This window comes from Pelecanus crispus, chromosome 7 (assembly GCF_030463565.1).
Source record: "Pelecanus crispus isolate bPelCri1 chromosome 7, bPelCri1.pri, whole genome shotgun sequence".
Lineage (NCBI taxonomy): Eukaryota > Metazoa > Chordata > Aves > Pelecaniformes > Pelecanidae > Pelecanus > Pelecanus crispus.
This window is the reverse complement of record NC_134649.1, coordinates 26,680,491-26,694,612: the sequence shown is the minus strand read 5'-3', so window position 1 is coordinate 26,694,612 and position 14,122 is coordinate 26,680,491. Positions and strand designations below refer to the sequence as shown.

General features: G+C 39.4%; 1 long non-coding RNA gene across 1 annotated transcript; it reads left to right on the top strand.

Annotated features, from left to right (window-relative positions):
* Window positions 1–3,356: 3,356 nt before the first annotated feature.
* On the top strand, window positions 3,357–9,343 carry LOC142593972 (uncharacterized). The gene is made up of 4 exons (XR_012831211.1): window positions 3,357–3,509; window positions 6,174–6,255; window positions 7,333–7,465; window positions 8,853–9,343. It is a non-coding gene; the product is annotated as an uncharacterized LOC142593972 (long non-coding RNA).
* Window positions 9,344–14,122: the final 4,779 nt, after the last annotated feature.

Genomic DNA, 14,122 nt, shown 5'->3' with positions numbered 1-14,122 from the left:
ACGCTGGTCCCATTGCCCTCCGCAAAACAGTAGGTCATCACAGAAAGTTTTTTTGGTGTTTAAGGCTCAGTTTCCCCAGTGATCAGCATTTACAGCAATGAGAACTGCAGCAGTTTCAGAGAAACTGGATGTCTTTACTGCTTGCAGTACTACCACAACATGTCTGACTCCAGCACCAGAGAGCTGGAATGCAAAATTCACTGAAATGCTTTGATGTTGCATTTATGCGGAATAGGAGAGTTTATTTTTAAAAGGAAATTAATAAAAGACATTATAAGGCTATGCAAAATAATGGGTGGTATAAAGGAAGGTCCGGAAATTCTTGTTGTTTTTCTTGCCATATATGGAACATGGGCATTCACAGAGGGAGATACATTACACACACACACACACACACACACACACACACAAAAAAAAAAAAAAAAAAAAACCCGTTCCCTGTTCGATTTCACAATGTGCCCTTGCTGCCAAGTCTGTCCCCTGACCAGCTGAGCAGGGATCATTGGACAGCCTGCCGTGAACCAACCCTGCTCGGTGCTGTCTCTCATCAGAGTTACCATGAGTAGCAGCTGTAAGGCATTGCAGTGCTGAAAATTTGTGACTGGATGCGAAAGGTTTTGCAGGAGAGTTAAAAACCAGTGTGGATGGGTCCTTGTCCTCAGAAAGCCTGCTGAATTATACCTTTTTCCTTGGAAGAAGTCATATTTACATGGGGAATTTACATGTATCAATGACTGTGGCAGAATATTGCTGAGGAAGCCCCTTGTTAATATTTTGGCAGCATGAGAGTGTTTTTTCCTGATTGCAAATGTCACTCCATCTGCCACAAAGCCATTGTTTCCAACTGTCTGTCCTTCCCTGTTAAAGGGGCATCACAGAAACATGTTTGCTGTTGGCTATCAGGAGAGGAAAGCAATATGGGTGTGTAGCCCACTGGAGTAGTGTGCCCTGCTGGTGAAGAGTTTGCCATGAGAAAACAAGCCAGCTGAGGAGGTATATCCTCCTTCCTGTTTACTGATGAGTGAACTTTTCATTTAGTTGTATTTAACATAATTTAAGTAAGATTTTGATAATGCCACTGGCTTGAGTCTGAGTTACGTCCTAGAAACATTGGTTGGAAGGGACCCCTGGATCAATTCTTACCTTATGTACAAAACAGGAATGTCACCAACACTGGGTCAGGTCTGCTGCAATTTTACCTAGCCAAAGTTTGGGTGTTCCCCCCCACCAAGTAACCTCTTCCAGTATTGCAGTATCCTCCCAGTGAAGCAGTTCTTCCTCATGTCCAGTCTGAACCTCCCAGGCTACCATGTGTGGCCATTACCCTTTTCTATACCATCTGTCACTACCAAAAAGAGCTTGGCCCCATCTTCTTTCTAACTCCAGTTCAAGCAGTTGCAGCCTGCTATTAGATCACCCCTTAGCCTCCTCTGCACCAGACTGAAAAGCCACAGCTTCCTCCATCGCTTGAAGCATGTGCTCTACGTCCCTGACCATCCCGGTAGCGCTATGCTGCCTTCCCTTCCCATTTCTGAATGTCCTCTTGACCTGGGGAGCCCAAAGCTGGACACAATATTCCAGGTGTGACGTTACTGGCTTTTAGGAGACAGGGATAATGAGTTTCCTCAATCTGCTGGGCACTCTTCTTCAAAAGTAGGCCAGTGTGCAGTTTGCCCATTTGCAATGAGCACACCATTGGCTCACATTTGACCTTACATCCACTGTAACCTCGAAGTCCTCTCTAGGAGGACTGCTGCTCAGCCAGACCATTCCTGGCCTTGTCCTGGCACATGGCATTATTCTGCCCAAGATGTGGGACTTTGTACACCTAAACTTGATGGGATTTCTGCTGGCCAGATCCCTCCACAAAAGTTAATATTTGGCATGTCAATGACTCAATGTTAATTCAGTGTCATCTTCACATTTGTCATATCTGCATTCTATATCACCAGCCAGGTCATCAGTGAAGATGCTAAACAATATCAGCCCTGGTATTGACCCTGGAGTACTCTGCTTCCCTCTAGTTACCAAACAGATATCAAGACATTGATGGCTATCTTTCTGTCTGGAGTTTCGATGAGTAAGCTTTCTGACTGTGACACACAAACTGAAAGAAGAGCTAGTTTTCTGTTTGGTAGCTTAACTGATAACCTATTCTTAAAGTGTTTTAGCAGATGGTAGTAGGCTACATAGTGTGCAATAGTCGCAAAGGCAAAATATTGTTTAAATTTATTAGAATTCTGTAAATAGGCTTCTAAAAATCACAGTAAACAAGGAATGTTTCTTACCATGTAGACTTTCTACATTTTTCAATATCTAGCATTTTGCAGTATACACAAGCTCTTTTGCAATTTAAAAAAAAAAAAAATAACATTTGTCTTTTGTTATAGGTTGGAATCAAACTGACCTCTCACCATTCCCAGGAGGCAAGAGGGAGAGCCCTCCATGCCAGGACAGCCAAGGGCCCTCTGCAGCACACTGGTCATCTGCGTCCCATCCCTGCTTCAGCTCAAGACCCTATCGCCTAAACCTCAGATGTATTTCCCAACCACTGCATTATTGGCATACCTGGGTCACATGGATGGCACTACCTATCTGCAGTCCCCAACATTTTCAAAATTTAACATCGTAACAGTTCTGTCTCCACAAAAATTCTGGTTTTAGCCAAATATCACATTTCCACAAAGATACCTTCCTGATTTTGTTTTTTGAAACCTGAATTATAACAAGGAAAAGAAGTATGTGATTCCTTAAACCCAAAGGAGACATCCAACAGAAAAAAAAACAAACTCAATTCTAAAATGACTGTTTCACTGATGACTTGTAATCTGTGCAGTTTCATCTGCTTGATAATACCCAGCTTAGTGTTAGATCTAAAAAAAGAATGAAATGAGAAAATCATTCCTTTGATATGCATTAAATTATTCAGTTAGTAAATTAGTGAATCTTATTCTGAGTGTTATTAGCTATTAGCGTGTTACACTTCTTGATGTTGCTCATGAAGACTGAATATGAAAATGGGGAAAAGATTTCCCTTTTGAAGTTGCTGCTACTTGAGTTGTTGACATTTCTTTTAATGGTGGCTGTCCTCTTGAATGCAGTATTCTGCTCTGTTTTTATGCGAGATTCTTCATTTTTAATTTGTTCTCTTATTGATTAGACTTTTTTTGAATGGGTAACTCTCAAAATAATTAGCCTTTCAAGGCAACTATATTTTTCTAAATAGTTATTAATGAGTATCTCCCCCTTCAGTAGACTTAGGCCTTTTTCATTAGGAGAATTTCAAGCTTACATCTGGCCCGGTCGCCCTATGCCTGATACCACTGAAGGCAGCAGGAATCTCGCTGCAGATTTCAGGAAGAACAGGACCAGACCCTAAGCGTGAACAAAGATTATCTGCATTCACTTTGTCTTAGGAAGATGTCTGTTTTCTAGGAGAACCTACAAACATTTCTTCAGGCTCCAGGGTAAGACCAAGGAGGGAGCAAAAATGAGTGAAGGAAAACAAGGTAATTCCATCTGAACAAGGATACTGTCTTCAAAGGCACTATCAGCTTCAGCAGCTGGGCTAATGAGCCTCAATTATACTGCCAGTTTTACAGTACTGGAAACGTACAGCTCCCTTTTATTTAAAGTCAGTGTAAGTTAAATAAATATAAACGCATTAAAACCAACAATCATTCTGTATATGAAGTTATTTTCCCACTAAAGAGCCAAGGATATTCAATAAGAACATACTTTGTTTTAGAAATTACTGCCTGTATTACACTCACAATTAAAGAGTACAGTGGATAATAAAATACTCCAACATGTCATACATTGCTGCAATGATCTATATTCCATTCTGGTTCCTGTTTGACTTCACTAAGACAGTTCTTTCCCTTCCCTTAGTCTTGTCTTTAACCTTAAAATCTGCCTTGAGCATTGCAGCTATTCTGCTGAAATGCCGTCTTACTTATGTATGTCAGACCATGTCCTTTCTATTTACTCTTTCAAAACAGACTGGAACATCATCCTCATTCTTTCTCTACTTCCCCATAAGCTCTCCTGCTCTCTCTCCCTGCTTCCGCCACACTTGGTCATTAAGGAACCTCTACCACAAACATGAATTCACCTGTCATTCTTGGACAGACTTGTCTTCTATCCAAACCAGAACCTCAGCCCTTGTCTCTGGTATTTCTTCATGAAGGTCTAGTTATCTGTTCAAGGTCAGTATCTTAAAATGGGGGAGGGTGGGGTGGTGGTTAGAGTCTCTTCCAAGCTTATCCCATCAATATATTTCCCAGGTTCTATGAACAGTATGATTACATTGGGTTTTTTTGTCATTCCCATCATTTTGTCATTCCTATCCACTGTCTCGTCTTCTGCAGAGGTTATTCTGTCAGCCCATACAGACTATCTAAACTCAACAGTTATTTCTCCATGACAGAAATGGCGTTTAAGATACATTCTTTTCTATCCCAACTGAAAACCAGAGTCTGGTGATCTTATGGCTCACATACACATTCCTGCTTTCTGGGCTTGACCAGAATGATAAAGTAAAACAATTTTCTCTAATCTATAGCTTTGCATCCTTACTAGTCTCTTCAGCCTCCTCTTGTTTTCTGCTTCTCTGTTATTTGAAGTAAGTTACTGCTCTTTGCTTTCCCAATACCCTCCTTGACCAATGTCTTCCAGCCATCTCTCTCACTAGGAAACGACTGACTCATCCCTCCAATGGATAATAATTCCAGAATTTCTTCTGTGGCCAAGAAGTCATTTCATCCACAAAGCTATCTCCTAATCTTCCTCAAAACACTGTCAAAAGATCCTTGCTTTCCTGTCTCATGCACAGATGTGGTGGCAGGGGCTGAGAGTGTTACCCGTCAGCATGACCGACACTGCCATCTCCTCACTTCCATCTTCTCACTTGTCTGTATTTGTCTGGTTCATCCCCAGTGTGTCACCTCCCTCCCTAGGGTTGCCATTTTCATCTGTGTTTAGGCACAGACAATTACACCGGGTTTTTAGTCCATACTTAAGATTTTTATAAGTAACAGATAATAATAGCTGGCTATTTTGTTTCTGCTAGTGCTAGTTCTGCAATACCTAAAGACTAACATTTGCGCTTCCTTGCAATAAATGCTAGCCATTTTTTAGAAGAAATAGCCCAACAACTACAGTAGGAAAAAAAAAGGGTCAGAAACATCAACATCACCTTTCATATTGAAAATCAATATGAAAATAATGAAATTGAAAAAAATAAAACCCAAGATGATCAACATGGGTTGTAAAAGTTGGTATAAACGGCTGCCCAATCCATTACAGAGTCATAACTTAAAGGGACACTTCACTTGGAGAAGAGCAATGTTTATAGAGAGGATAATTTTGTTTTATTGAATACTATTAAAATACCTGTTAAGAGTTACAAGTTGTAGTCTAAAATACTGTGGAGTGGCTCATAGAAGAGCTAGCATGGACTATGAAATGGCCTTACATGGTGATGTATTTCTTACATAATATAAGCTATTTCAAGAATCCATTTACAAGTAAGCTGTCTGGGTAGAGCCCTGCCCTCACTGAAATCGATAGTTTTGCTAGTGACATCAGGGAAATGAGGTTTTCCTCTCATTTTTAGCCTGTGCAAGATTAAATATTCAGTCAGGAAAACAGTACGAGTTCTATTGCATGCAAGTACCAGTGATTTTAAATACAGCATTTGCTTAGGAGGATTACTAAATGGAATTTGGAAAGTGATTTATTAATGGAAATTATTTTTTTGTTAATTTGTCCAGATTTCCTCCTTGGTAGAAGTGTCGTGTTATTTTGCATGGTAGCGTACCTCTGCTGTAGCAGTAAGAAACATGCACTGCCTTTGGGTGTGAGATGTGGGGTCTTTCCCTTCCCCATTCCCATGGAAAAATCAACAAAAGCAAGCATTTAATAGTATGAATTCTTTTATTACACAGCTTAGGAGCTTTGTGAGCACCTAAATGCTTCAAGTGCTATGATAATTTATCTTTGAACTTGTTAGTAACAATGCATAGTTAACAAGTAAGCTGTAGGAACATGCAATTGCTATGTATTTACATGGCATTTGCCATGCAGTTGTAGTATAATTACAGAGATTATACCTGCTCTGTAGAATAAGAGTACATGGTGTAGAGTATACTTTATTTTGTGTTATTTCACAGGACTTGGTCCAGTGAAGCAGAGCACGGTGCGATGGAGTTTAACAAAGTATTTCATTCTGTTGGAGGTGGAAGTGAGCCACAGGTGTGGAAGTGAGCCACAGGTATGAAAGTGAGCATGAATCCATATAGAGTGCTGTTATTTAAATAATTGCCATGGTTTCTGGCTATTCAGGTGGCAACCTTGGTTTTGGAGCTCAAGACTTTTATATTTTGGACTGCCACCCTTTCAGTGATACAAATGCAGACTCAAAATAAGACAGGCTAGGGGTTTGGGTGTTGGTTTTTTTTTAGTATAGCAACTTTTTCCACTCATGTAATATTGTAGGTCTCTCTAATAATTACAGCTAAAAGAATGCATGGAAAGAATCTATCTTCATACAAAGTTTTAAAAAACTGTATGCCAGCACATCACCATTTTTTGCCCTAAAACTCCGTTAGTATCATAATCCCAAATGTGAAATCATATAATGGAGGCACTTGGAAAAAATACCAGCTAATGGTGAAAAGTGGAAAGAAATTCGCTGTGTCTCTGAGTTAGTACATTTTACATGATTAAGCATAAACTATAAGTAAAACTAAATGAAAAGATCCTATTACGTTTGAGATCCACGTCTAGCAGGAAGAGGAATACTGTACATATAATTTGATGCAGGAATTGCTTTGCCACTTCTCTAAAATGGTGGTATCAATCTTTAAACTGATGCATGTAGTATTACCCACTCCGAGGAGAAAATACAGACCTTTCTCGAGAGTGGATACATCACTATACTGGTTAAGTAACTTAACAGAAACATGGATTTATTTGCTGTTGCTGAAGATGTAAAACTTAACTTTGGCATACAAGAAAACAATCTAAGAGCTGCCTATTCTGCTCTGGCTGGAAGAAAAATTAGGGAGCTCTTCTACATGTAAGTTGTTATTGTTCAGCTTCATAATAATTTTCTTGTCTTGAGGGACTTGATTTATGAGTATAGCGTTAAAAAAAATTCTTGCTCAGAAAGGCCAGCAGTGTGACATGACAGGGCATGAATCGTATTGTATTAATTTCCAGTTACTGTGTTGGCTGCATACAACTACATCACAAAAATGAGATGCAAATTAACATGATATAATTATCTTATTTGAATGTCTTATGGTGATTTTACTCTCTGTGTTACAGCCAGTGCTCTCATGGTTCATATCAGCCAACCCAGGTCCGCTGACATTAAGAAGGTGGTCACGATGCCCTACAGGAGCTCCTGTGGAGCATGCGGCTCTCCTGTCCCTGCGGTTGGGCTGGATTCAGCACCCAGGTTGGTAGACAAGACTGAACTGCTTGTTTGAAAGTTGGGCTCAGGGAACTTTGATGCTTAGCATCAACAACTTACTTCTGTATCAAAGTGAAGCAGACTAAATTATCCCAACAGTTACTGATGACCACCAAGAGTTAAAATTTCAGTCCATCTCAGATGATACAGCTTAAGAACATTAATAAGGTGCACTGAGTCTTTTTTCCAGTGACAAACTTAAAAATAATTTCAGAAGAAGTTAGTTTGAGAGCAAAATTAACTTCCCTTTGCAAAATTCATATTTGAAAAAATGTTAATTAGTTTATAACTTGCATTCTTGAGTATTTCTATGTGGATTTTTTTTTTAAAATTGTTTTTCAAGATTTTCATAGAGTGTAACTTTTGTAAGGGGCAAGGGAAGAGACATCCATACGTGTCCCAGTTACAGTCACAGACATCATCATCCATGAATTTCATGACTTTTTTATTTCTAGTTCTCCTACTTAACATCATAAAGTGCCTGAGTGACAGCTGCAGCAACTGTTTATCTAAAATACCAGCAAAGTATTTCCACTGCATACTAACAACAGCCAAGGCCTATATTTTATAAACGTCTTTAGAGCAACCATTTAATGCCAAGTGCAAGACTTGGATTTGAAATTTTCACTCTGATGTAAGATGGAACTTGGTGTTCAAGTTGACTTTTATCTCCGTTTCAACATTGCAGAGTCATTCTAATACTTTTCTTTTTAAGACAACACATGGTAAAGACCCAAATCCCTCTGAACAGCCAGCAGAAACAAAATAAAATCTTCTTTTAAACTTTTATCTGAAAAGATGGTTTTTTGCAGTCTGAGAAGGGCAGTTTCCTCCATCTAGATTAATTGAGAAAGGGAGGCTTTCCACTGACTCCAGGAGGGTCGGGATCAGACTCTTCTGCTAGTGTTTTGATACAGTCTTATTTTTCATTAAGATGCAACAATAACCAGGAGAATCGTGTAATTACTTCTGGGAATTAAGTAATTTTTAAACGGTGAAATTGTGCATGATTTCAGTCATAATTTGGAACCCAACCACTTCATATGCCACTGAAAGCCTCATCTCTCACAAGGGATGTTTTGTGAGACAGAAATTGTAATGAATTGGCATGAGACAAAAGCTCTGGCGAGGAGCAGATTCGAGTTGTGAAGTGGGTAAAATAATGTTCTTTTTAGGGTTGGAAAAGCTGTCTTCTAGTTAGTGTGAAAATTACAGATGCATGTAAGCTGCAAGCATCTCAGTGAATGTGCATCCCTAAGTCTTAAATAATTTTCAATAAAACGTGCTTTCTATGTGAGTTTTCTAGGTTCAGAAGTGGGATTGTTCTCAGGGAGAATACTCAAAACTGGCTCTTTTGATGTTGTGTTCACAGAAACAGACACCATGTGATACAAGTTCATATAGAACAAACAATCAGGACAAATATTTGAAGACTTCTCACAACAAATTGCTCACAAATGATTACGGCGAGAATTACTTGCAGAGTGATTACAGCACATGTTTTTGGGAAACAAAAATTCAGGAAAATCAATCTGCTCGTGGACTAATAATGAAAAGAGGAAGAGGAAAATTTCCTCTAACAAATGTGAAACTGCAGATTATTCACTCAGATCAGTTGGCAACAACCAATTTGTATGGTAGTACAAGCTTGTGGAGTAGGAGGTAACTGTGTGAAGAATGATTGATTCAGTATCTTATATTGCAGTTCTGGAAGGGGTTCAACATGTTACCTAAAAGCCATTTTCTTCCTTTTAGACAATAAAGAAAACAAAATCATAGTCAATGTCTGTGAGCTGTTTTGGGCAGATAGAATTTATTTTGTGTCCGTGCAATCCTGTGGTCACTGACAATGGCTAGCTCATAAGAAAGAGTTATTTATTAGGAAATATCTCTCTTGCCAGGAAAAAGCCAAGACCTGCCTGAGGAAGGATATTGCCATCATAATCCTCTTTGCATCTTCCCATTAGAGAGTAAAGGATTTGCCCTTCCAGAAGAGACGCATAATTGGTCTTAAACTTGGTGTATCTTTCCAACCTTTGAGTTGTAGAGTCTCGTGTAAACTGCATCTTCACCAGCCCATCTTTCAGTCCACAGTAATAAAATGAACAATGATTTACTTTCCTCTTGGAAGAATACAAAGTACACTTTGGGCATCTCTCTCCTAAGACCGCCTTTTGTCTCTTCTTCCCCACTCCCTGGGAGGAAGCCAGCCACCTTCTGGGCAAGAGCCTCCAGGATGCCGCACCGGGATGCTGGCAGAGTTATCTTCTGCTCAGAATAGAGGGTAAGTATAGCGTGTTCTGTTTATGTCTGTGGCATGGTGGATGTGAGTTCAGCATTTGGATCTCCTTAACTCCTTACACGTGTATTCCTGATTCAATATTTAATTCCTAATTTAATTCCTGAGCAGGCACATACTACCTTTCAAAGGCATAGCAGATGTGAGGGAGTCCACTTGATCCCTACTGCTTTAATTCTCAAAAAACTTAAAATGCTAATGCTGTAAATAAGCATTACAGCACAAGTACTCCAGATTTTAGTCATTGTGAAAGATTTTACAAGCTACTTTGAGCTAATGGAAGAATAGTTTTCATTTAAAACAGCGATGTGTTCATTCCCATAAATGCTGATTGCTGTAATTCTATTGTATGTTCTTGGCTCAGTTATACTGAACCAAGTTATCTTGTTATGACTTAACACTAACCATTGATTATAAATTAATTTACTGTTTCTATGTTTTTAGAGAGAAAGCTACCAGGACTGATACATTTCCATGTCCACTGAAGGGAAAAATGAAAAAAAAAAGTGTATTTTTGCAAGAATGTTCTAGGCAACCTTTTCAATAAAGGAAGGACGTGCTGCAGAATATGATGTCCAGGAGCTATTTCATCAGCCCATTAGGATACTGGGTGAGGATATCTGCATCCAGTTGAGCTGTGCTGAAACCACCTTTATTTCCTGCCTTTATACCTCTCCTTCCATGCCAGAAATTCATGTTAGATTCAAGAGTGCTTGAAATGTTTTTGGATGGTAATGCTAGTCCACTGCAGGTGAATGTTCAGCCCACCATTCTGTGCTGTAGGAGCCCTTTCTGTGTCACCCACCTGTGCTTGGGACAGGAGCTTGGAGCACACAGTAGCTCACCACCTGCAAAGTACTTGTCAGAGGACAGCTAATATGTTGACAGACCAACTTAAACAATTTCACTACCGAAGAGCTTTAATTCTGACTATAGCCTGGATTTAGACAGATTTCTCAGCCTGCTTCAGTCTACTAACTGTTGTTATGTATGTACATATGTACATAAACATATGTAGGTTGTTTGATCCTGGTAAAAAAAACCCAAAAACTACCACTGCCCTTTGCCTTGACCCTCCCCATTGCAATTTTGGAAAGTTTGCCTAGAAGGCGTAACAAAATGTTCAGCTGCTGCAGGTCCCCCCAAGCCTACCAGCTTTTTTGCTTTTGTTTAATTTGCTATGTGTGATTAACTCCACTGCGTTTCTGCCTGGCAGAATCCATGACTAAAAATACCCTGTGGGTATACGTAGTGTGCTGCAACACTGGCGGAAAGTAAGACCATAGTCTTCATAATCGCTGTTTTTCCAAAGAACTACTGCTCCCAGCAGACAGGCTATTTTAGACTGTAAATGGAAATCAGAAAACGAGATTTTCTTTCCCTGCTAGTTCTCCTGGGAATTTTAGTGCTTTTCTCTGTGCACCTACTTTGGGTGTTGGTGGCAGTATATTGATAATACGGGTCTCTTGGAGGATTGATCACTGGAGCCAATTCTGAAATAGACCAGTGAACATGGGAAATAATTTCCACTAGTACCAACAAATTAGTTGTTGATATAAAATCAAATGTTAGGTCAAAACCAGATCTGGATAGGCTGATTTACTTCATGATTCAGGTGATAGTTCACTCAAAATTTAGGCTTGCAAAGTAAGTAAAGGTATTTCCTAGCTATCTGCACTTTCTGTTCTAATATTGGTAATATACTTGCATCTCTCAATTTTGCAGACTGCCTTATACCTCTTATTTGATGGTCTAAGTCCAGTCATGAATGTAGACACCCTTGATTTGTAGTCCTGTTGATACCAGTGATGTGTGGCCTTGCCTCCAGTTTATAGCACAGACACTATCATATAAATCATATGTATCACATGGATGTAATGCAAGATCTTTGCACAGTCTTTATCTGAGAAGTTCTAATCATCATTCTTCATACTTCATGTATTATGCATTTTTTTCTGGAAAAAGCTTTGCATTATTAGGAATTCAAAAGATTAGGGTTTGCTACAGAAACATGCAAATATGAGAACTTGAGAAGAAATCATAATCTTTAGCATTAGGTGCACTTTTCTGATGCCCCAAATGGTACTGAGAAGGATTTTCTGTGCTAGGAAATACCCTAATTATTTCGTGGCGTGGCTACTGCTGTGATACTACATGTGTCCCCCCCCATTTGACTGAATACTCTCACAAGCATCCTTTGACCTGCTGAGTAGCCAGTAATTTATTTTAGTCAACTGTAGCACTAGAGAAGCACTCTTTTCCTGCCTATATAAATAGAAAAACTTTTAAACTTGGAAAAATATTAATCACGCTATTTTCTTCACTGATGGAGGAGGAGCGGACTTTTTTGGGAGCAAACCTATTGAGTGAAAAAATATCTGACAACAAGGGTCAGCTCTGGCACTGAGAGCAGACAAAAGATTTTCAGAGAATACTTGAAAAAAACAGATTACTTTAAATAAATGAACAGAAAAACCACTTTGTGTTGTACCCAGACATCACATGTGATAATCCAGACATCACAAATTGTCGTCATAATCATGATCTGTCATTCTCATAGTCTTCCACTTTGCTTTGTCATTTAGGGCATCCATGTGCTTGACTAAGCAGCCTGATGCTGTTCACTGGTTGCTTGGTTTGACCTTAAAAATATCATTAAAATTGCAAAAAATATTTAGAAATTTGGAAAGCTATTATCCAGGAAGAATTCTCAGAGCACAATGAAAGATATGAAGTGACTGAACAACAACCATTCAATTTACTCTGAAAAGGTCCTGCCTCTCCTTGCACACAACCAGCTGCATTTGCCCTTGCTGACGGGGCTTCGTCTGTACTTTTTCATGGCGGGTTCTCTTCCCTTTACATGATTTATTCTGGTGTCTTCATCCTCATCCCTTTCTAGTCCTCTTTCGGAAACAGATGAGACCCAGCTACTACCTATTGTCCACCTTCTTGCTCTTGTTATCAACTCCAGACCGTCTCTTTTACCATTAACTTTAGTTACTTATCTGGACATGTTTTACCTCTGTCCTTCACTCCTTTAATCCCACAGTTTTCTATGTAATGTCCCTCATCCAAGGACTCCCTTCTTCAACCACTACAGCTCCTCAAAATTAGAGGAACAACGGTGAGCAGATGATACAGTTCATTAGAAACACAGGACACACTATAACGTGGTTAGCCATCACCACCAGATCTACTGTTAATTTTGTAGCCTTTTCTCCAGACACCCCTTTGTCTTTTCATGTACTGAGCAGCTGGAATCAGGGAGTGTTTCTCTTCCCTTTGCTCAGTGCCTCGCACCAGAGGACCACTGTGGTTGTAGTCCCAGTGGTGTTTAAGACCCTGTACTTTCATTTTCCAAGTTCTTATCCTCCTATGCTACAGACTTACCATCTTTGCCTTCCTTGTTTGTAGCCCTTCAGCTTCCAGTTCCTCAACTTTCCCTGTGCCATTCCCTCGCAGGAGCCCGGCCACGATAGACGGGACTACTGCAGTGTTTGCTACTAGATTACTGTTGCTCAGCCACATCCCACTGTCCGGTTATCTTGCTGATAGCAAGCAAGCAAACAGGCATACCCGCTGACACCTCAAAGAGAGTGCTTTAACTTAATGCTCGGAAGGTTAGTTACCCTGGAAATTTAACAAAAGCAATATGCATATAATGTACATAGGTATATTTTTTCCCCCATAAAAGGGGTCATTTAAGTCCCGAAAGCCAAAGCACATGACTCCGTAGGTAGATCAAATTGCTTCTAAAGTGACATGATCTTTTTTCTCCAACTCTGAAAAATCCATCAGAGGAAAGAGGAGGAGTGGGGAATAACATCCCTGTTCTTGTCAAGTCTGTTATAATTCCTACTGAAATAAAGGGATAGTAGAAGAGAGAGTCACAAAAGAAAATAGGAAAGAATCCCTTTGTTAGCAAAAATGAACAGTTTAATTGATCCAAAAGGCTTATTCTTATTGGTGAAAATTATATGAGAAAAAGAAAAAGCAGAATATGAGAAAAACAGATCTATGAGAAGTTATCAAATTCAAGAATGAGTAGTTTCATTTTCATATAAATGCCAAATATGAAAGAGCATCTCTAATCTACAAAAAACCTACCTGCCCAGAACTGTAACACCCATAGCAGAGCAATGCTTTGCTTCCACGTTCACCCTTTTTACATTCTTCAATACAATTCAATAGGTTGGACTCTGATGAAGCACCTGGACCTGGTGTTTTGTACCGATAATGGATTATGAGGTTAAAAATGTTCCTAAAAAGCTGAAGGTCGCATTTTTGAAGTTAATGCTATCAAGTTACTTTAGAAGAAAAGAAACATGCAAAGTTGCAAA